The sequence below is a fragment of the Miscanthus floridulus genome, chromosome 3, assembly GCF_019320115.1.
Source record: "Miscanthus floridulus cultivar M001 chromosome 3, ASM1932011v1, whole genome shotgun sequence".
Classification (NCBI taxonomy): Eukaryota; Viridiplantae; Streptophyta; class Magnoliopsida; order Poales; family Poaceae; genus Miscanthus; species Miscanthus floridulus.
The window spans coordinates 5,369,649-5,377,157 of NC_089582.1; the positions used below are offsets into that span (position 1 = coordinate 5,369,649).

The window sequence follows — 7,509 nt, forward strand, 5'->3', positions numbered from 1 at the left end:
GTAGTCTGACCCGTGGACTAACCTTGATGCCTCCGTGTACGAACTGAGGCGGGTGTGGACGCTGGAGTTGGTGTATGCATCTGGGCCCGCATCCGGGTTGTACTCGATGTTGGACTTTGCTGGGCCCATGTGGGCCAGAGCATACGCCGTGAGTTGGCCAATTGGCTGGCCACCGTGCGTCGCCTCCTGCGAGAAAGACAACAACATGTGGTTAGGAATCATGCAGAATTGAGTGCGGCTAGATTAGACAAGTGGTGGAGACTTACATATGTCTTTTTGTATTTGCTGAGGGTGGCGCTGCCCTAATGGTGAGGTACGCCTGGCATCAGCATACGGTGCTTGCTTTTCTCTTGGTGCGCCTTCTGCCAGTCCGCGTCCAACCATTTGTCCACTATAGTAGCCCAGCAATCGGGAAAGGTGGCGCACCAGCTCGGAATCACCTACAAGCCATCAGAAGATCAAATTAGGCATAGTTAATCTAAAAACAAATCAATAGGAGATGTTTTCTATTTACCTATAGGTACTGCTCCCTCTATCTCTCTTCTTGCCTGAGTTGTGTTCATTCTTCTATTACGGTAGGTGGCGTTGTAGTCAATGTGCGCCTGGAGGCGGGACTCGTGATACAAGTCCGAGACACGCCTTCTACAGGAAGCAGCAGCCACCTCATGCGCCCTTAACTCCTGTCCCGGCTGGCATATGAAGAAGTCCTGCATAAAGACATGAGGTATCCATTATTTTATTTCAAGAATGTCCAATGAATGCAATGAATTGAGGGTCGTAGAGCGAGAAAGGCTTACCCACAACTCCGTAAGCACCTGATCCGCCAAGTTTAGGTGCCTAGCGGCGGGGAAGAGGGTGTAGTGGTCGAACGAGGGTATCTCTGGGTCCTCATCCTCCGATGTCCACACAAGGCCAAGGAAGTGTTCCCTGCACAGAAGTCCTAGGATCCCATTGACATTGCGAGCCGGGACAGAATGTGTCTCTCGCTCCCTTAGCTGCCTTAAATGCATGGTCCAAGAATTTCTCGGTCTTATCCATCCATTCACGGGTGATTTGAGACTGACTAGGGCGTCCCGTGTACATCCACTCACGGTTATCCATCCTCTAGCATATACACATAACGGAGTAAAGTAACCATCAATCGCATCTGCACGGCGTGCCTACTGTCTAATAGGTGAGAATAGGTCCTAATCCCACCCGCGGATACGTAGATGAGGTTAGTTTCCATGCTCTACTCTGATCCGAGATAGAATTTTGGCAGCACCTACCCGCTGCTCTCCCGATACACGTCCTGGAAGGGAGAGTGTGTATCTGGAGAACAATAGGGAGGTGGTGCCGAAACTCCGTCTCGGATCCGAGCAGAACATGGAAACTAACCCATCTACGCATCCACGGGCTATCCAATTACACCTGGACAATCTGAAATAGATACGGTCATAGATATGTGGAGATCCGCATACCTCCAATCGTATCTGTTTCGGACAGGAGACGCCTAACTGGGCTACACCGATCTACGTACGATAACGGTAAGGAAAAGAGCTTAATTATACCTAGGGTGGCGGTGGAGAAAGGCTAGCGACACAGTGGCAAGTCGGAGCAGTGGCGAGTCGGCGCTGTGCAGGCAGGACCGCAGCGCCGACGAAGACGATCGGGGTCGCCTAGGTGCTCCGATTCCCCTGCACAGGTCCTGCTCTGCAAAAGAAGAAAAACAGCACTATAAGTACAAAATTTTGGCAGAACCTCCCCTAGATGGGGAGGTTTCGATAACCTGCAAGAAAAACCGTCGGCGCGATGGCCGATGTCCACATTTGGGGCACGATGGCCCACACATCCACAATTCCGGCACGAAGGCCGTTAACACATAAACGGCGCGATGGCTGACAACCAAAATGGGACGGTTCGTATACCTTGGGCATTGGCGGGACGTGCACGCGGAGAAGAAGACTCCGACAACGGGATAGGACGTGGCGACGGAGGCACCTCCTCCCCTTCTTCTTCCTCCTTCTCCTCCCCTTCCCCTTCTTCTTCTCCTTCTTCTTCCTCCTTCCTCCTCCTTCCTCCTCCTTCTCTGCTCCCTGACCAATGCCAGGGGCCGGGCTCCACACGGACAGACGGACGGACAGGGGCCTGGGAGGGGGCGCGCCGGCCGGACGAGCCCCGACGCGTAGGGACAGGGGCACACCGGAGGGGCCATGTCGCCGTCTCGGGATGCAGGGGCGCGCCGGCGGGGCCTGTGGGGGCTGCGGGGGCACACGGCGCGGGGGCTGCGGGGGCGCGCCAGCGGGGCCCCACCGGAGGGGCCTGCGGGGGCACGCGGCGCTGCGGGGGGCTGCGGCGAGGGCTGCGGGGGCGCGGTGGCGCTGGGCCGGCGAGCGCTGTGGGGCGCGCGGCGAGCGGCAGCGGCGGAGGGAGCTGGCGGCGGCGGTGTAGCGCACGGGCGGGCGGGCTGGCGGGTGTGGGGTGGCCGGTTAGGTTTAGATAAGGCCTGCTGGGCCTTTTTTTTAAGTCTTCCCTGAGTGCCCTGTCCCGGCACTCAGGAAAGGGCCTCTTCCCCGAGTGCCAGGGAAGGCACTCGGGGAAGAATTTTTGTTTTTTTTTGTTTTTTTTACCTCATTTTTTTTGTGAGGCCTTCCCACATTATTTAAAACTGCTTGTTCAAATTTGGGACAATTTTGACTTTTTCTGTTATATTTCGTTAGTTTTTTTTCGTTTCGTTGAATTTTTTTGCATACTCCGAATTTGAACTGCAGGTGCATGAAATAATGGAATTTGGTGATTCAAAAAATTATATTAATGATATTTGGTGTATGTTGATGCCTTATCCTGGAACTCGCATGAAATGTCGAGCATCTTGTTGACGTAACATGACGAACAACTTGCGGGAAAAGTGTATTTAAATTATATAAAATCCGAACGAAGTCCGAAAATCACGAAACTTGTCTGGGCGTCGTGTTATCGCATGTAGAGGCTATGACAAAAAATCGAGAAGGTTTCAACGAAGTTGCGACGTCGGATGCCTAAAAGCAGTTTAAAATAATGTGGGAAGGCCTCACAAAAAAAATGAGGTAAAAAAAACAAAAATTCTTCCCCAAGTGCCTTCCCTGGCACTCGGGGAAGAGGCCCTTTCCCGAGTGCCAGGACAGGGCACTCGGGGAAGGCAGCCTCTTCCCCGAGTGTCATGTTCTGACACTCGGGAAAGGGCCTCTTCCCCGAGTGCCTTTCCTGGCACTCGGGGAAGAATTTTTATTTTTTTAAGTTTTAACGGCGTGGGCGGGGTGAACCGTCAAGTAACATGTTTCTTTGCCGAGTGCCGATCTTCCCCGAGTGTTGCACTCGGGGAAGAGGGCCTTTGCCGAGTGCTGCTCTTTACCGAGTGCCAGGATCTCTGCGGCACTCGGAAAAACCTCTCTTCCCCGAGTGCAATTATTCCCCGAGTGCAACACTCGGGGAAGATTCTCTTTCCTGAGTGCCCGATTTTTGGCACTCGGGGAAGCCAGAGACACTCGGGGAATTTTGCCTCTCCCATAGTGGTGGGGAATTCATCTTCCTCGAGGGCGTGCACTGCCTCATGCCCCGACAATGATGTCACGCTCCTTTTGGAGCCTAGTAGGCACTCCCACACTGTCTGCGGCCTTATCTCCCTATAGCATTCAGTGACAATGAATTGGCTTAGGTGGCACGGGATGTTGTCCCCCACACCGCCCACCTATTGGTGCTACCGCCGTGCCCTCGGTCGTCATTCATCCTACGGAGCTAGACATTGAGCCTGTTCAATTCGCCCCATCCACATGGAAGTGGTAGAGGACAGAGTCCTCCCCTCGGCAATGGACAAGGTTGCCTGGGTACTGATCTTGCGCCGCACCCTCAGGGAGATCGACGATGAAGAATCTATCCTTGGCGAGGTCAATCTAGTCCTAGGATGTATTGGGTCACCATATAGATCTTATCGCAGGCGAGCACAATAGTAGGCAGGATATGGACCGTTGACTTATCGAGAAGACCCGTGGCTATGTAGCAGATGGCCCAGGAGGCGTTCCATAGGACACACACCAGTGCCACGACCTTATTGTCTAACTCCTAGGTAGACGCTGAAGCGGTAGGACAAGGCATCGTCAACGTGGTCGGCTGGGAGAAGCATCGCATGGGCGTACTCCGAGAATGTGGACGGCTGCGGCGATTGTGGGAGCACCATGGCCTTGTCCTTGTTAGGGTACAGCAGTGGGGAGCGCACAGCGAGACCAGCTCCGTCTAGGCGCCGCGAGGCCAACACTTGCTAGTGAGCACGGCACAAATGACTGAGCTGCGGCATCCAAGGCTTAGAAGGATCTTGTCAAGGAGATCTCCGTTGGTGCGGGCGTGTTGCACTGATCCCAGCCCCGCTCGATTAAAAACATTTCATGTAAAATACAATTTTTTTTCTATTTATGCACCAGATTAAAAGTGTGGGATACATTTTCTACGTTTGGTTTGTCATAATATATGTGAATTCCCTGCATATGTGTATTTTTATTTTTGCTAAATTAGTAAATTCTTTTATGGGGGACATTAAATGTTTTTAGGGGCCATGGATTGTACTGTTGTGAGTGTATATCTCAATAAAAGAAAAACGTCCATTCTTGGCTATAATCATCTTGGGTCGCGCGGACTATGGTTGCGCACTAGGTTTTTTCTAAGTGTTGCTATGGACTAAGCACCTGTGTATCTCACATCCAACACATATTAGTCCACCTAGGTTATCACTCAACTATCAAAACCAAACCAAGGTCTTTCACAAGCTCCTACACAATTGTAGTGATCATGGTAAACAACAAGCTGCCAGTAGAACTAGCAAGCTACTCAAACAACAACAAAAAACTACATGAGGCAAACAAGCAAGTGGGCAAAATGACTATGCAGGCACGAGACTGCGCAAAGTAAAGAGCAAGTGTAGAATACGCAAACCATGGGAACAATGAAGATACAAGATTTTTCTTCTGAGGTTCGATGATTCGCGCGATCACCTACTCCCCATGGTCGCATGTACAAAGATTGCATATCACACCTAGTCGCGTAATATATATCCCGCTCTTATAATCAGGTGGATACAAGAAGAAAACATATTTAAACAAATATTTTTTTTGTTTCCAAACATGCCCACAAATACTTGATTTTTGCACAGTGATTCAATTTGCACATAGCAGAAAGTTCAAATCGCAAGACCTTCCTAGGTCCTTCCTCTTCCCGCCCGGTGAATGACGTTACTATAGTTCCCTTGCATCCCTCCCGCCTCGTCACAACGAACGCCCCCACAAGTCACGCTGACCATCATCCCGTCACCACTTTCCAAATCTGCCCACACCTCCACCCCACACGGCACCACACAGCAACTGGGGTGGCAGTATAAATGGTGCCTCGTCACTGATCCCCAAACCCACCACAAAACCCTAGCCCTCACGGATCAGGCGGCACTAGAGGTGGAACGAGAGCTTGGCAGAGGCATCCAGATATCGGAGTGGCGTTGCTCGCTCGCTCACCGCTAGGTTTTGATGATCCCATAGATTGGCGCGACCAGACGTTGGGCCAGGATTCGAAGAACATGTATTCAAAATTTCAAATGGTAAACAAATGGATTGATTCAGCCTTATTTTTTAACACGTATGATTGATTGTACCTTGAAATATCTTTTATCAGTAAAAATAATGGGTATTCAATGAATACTCTTAAAATCCCCTTGGCGATGATGAGCAGCCCTGTGGAGCGGCTGTGTGCGCGGCAAGATAAGCGGAGCGCTAAACTATGGTGCGGCATCACCGCGGCCACCTAGATCCAGCGATGGCTCACGCGCGAGGCCGCATCGACTACGGATATGACGAGCGCGGGCTTCTCAGGAGATGGCACACGTGTGGGCCTCTCTGACGGTGGCGGATGCACAAATCAAGCGGTGACACGGAGGATCCTATGAGTGGCAACTGCTCATCGATGGGCTCAGCGGGCCCTGTGGATCGACTAGGCGGGCCAATCGACGGGATTGCAATTTTTTATTTTTTTAATTCATTAATGCAGGCAAGAATATGTCCACCTCTGTTAATCCAGATTTACTCAGACGATTTGGCGGAGGTGAACTGGTTGCCCACCAGCCAAAACTGCTACTGTAGTAATGGATGACGACTTCCCACTGTGGGGCGGGGCTAGAAAGGGGAAAAGCGTCGACAGAATGACACGTCTGCCAAGCGGATTGAGCGCGAGGATGCGGTTACCGCGGGAGCACCATGGCCTTGTCCATGTTAGGGTACATCAGTGGGGAGCGCACAGGGAGGCCAGCGCGGTGGCAGGTCTCACCGCCGAACTCGAAGAGGACCAAGCTGTTTCTGCAGTCCAAAACGTTCGGCACCAGCAAATCCCCGAAACCCAATTCAGCACTCACCACTGTGCTAGAGGCATCAGGAAGCAGGATGAACTCCGAGCCAGAGATGCCTCCACTAGAGATGTAGACCTGAGTAGGCACGACGAGTGGAGGCACTGTGGGGCCAACACTTGCTGGTGACCACGGCTCTAACAACTTAGCTCTAGCATATAAGGTAGAGAAGGATCTTGTCAAGGAGATCTCCATTGGTGGGAGCGTGTTGCAACGATGGGAGGCACCTCGTAGTTGACGACGATACGGGCCTCAGCAACATGGCCAAAAATGTCCATCACAATTTGCAGCGACATGAGCATCGGTACCAAAAAAACATTTTGTGGTAAAATATGAATTTCTATGTATGCACCTCATTAAAAACGTGGGATACAATTTTCTAGGTTTTGTATGTCAACATGTATGTGCATTACCTGCATATATATATTTATTTATTTTCTAAATTAGTAACTTCTTTTATGGGGGACATGAAATGATTTATTGGGGCTTTGGATTGTATTATTGTGGGAGTATACGTCAATAAAAGAAAAACATTCATTGTGGAATGAAATCAGATTTGGTTATGAAAATGATAGGTCTTTCTCCATTGTGTTTGGCCACCACTTTCTACCACTCAATCGTAAATGTAACCATCTCCATCATACTTGCTCACATATTCAACACTCGGTTCCTCCGCGTCCTGCAGCTACAGCTACTCCTGTGAGTATGAAAGTTTTTTACTTTCGCTTGTGCTTTGCTTGTATGGCCTCTACCTTCCTAGATTAGCTATCCAAATAATCTTGTCTCACATGCAATCTTTTCTTCTTTGTGCAGTCTCCATCTGACGGTGGTTCGAATAATCTACCTCATGCACCTCTGAATGATGGAGCTGGGCCTTCACCAAAGTCACAGTGGCCGAGATGAGTGCACGTTGTATTTTTTTCATTTGTTGTTCACTTGGTGATGGACTTGTGATATACTTGTGATGCACTTGTGGACTTTGATGGACTTGTGGATTTATTTGGATGGACTTGAGCACTTATTATTATATATGTGATATATATTGTGATGGATGTGATATGTGCGGATGGATGTGTGGATGGATGAGATATATATGTGATGGATGAGATATATAT

At 50.2% G+C, this 7,509-nt stretch overlaps 1 pseudogene; it reads right to left on the minus strand.

Annotated features, from left to right (window-relative positions):
- Positions 1-3,669: 3,669 nt before the first annotated feature.
- On the minus strand, positions 3,670-6,656 carry LOC136543014 (uncharacterized; annotated as a pseudogene).
- Between the last annotated feature and the right edge of the window lie 853 nt (positions 6,657-7,509).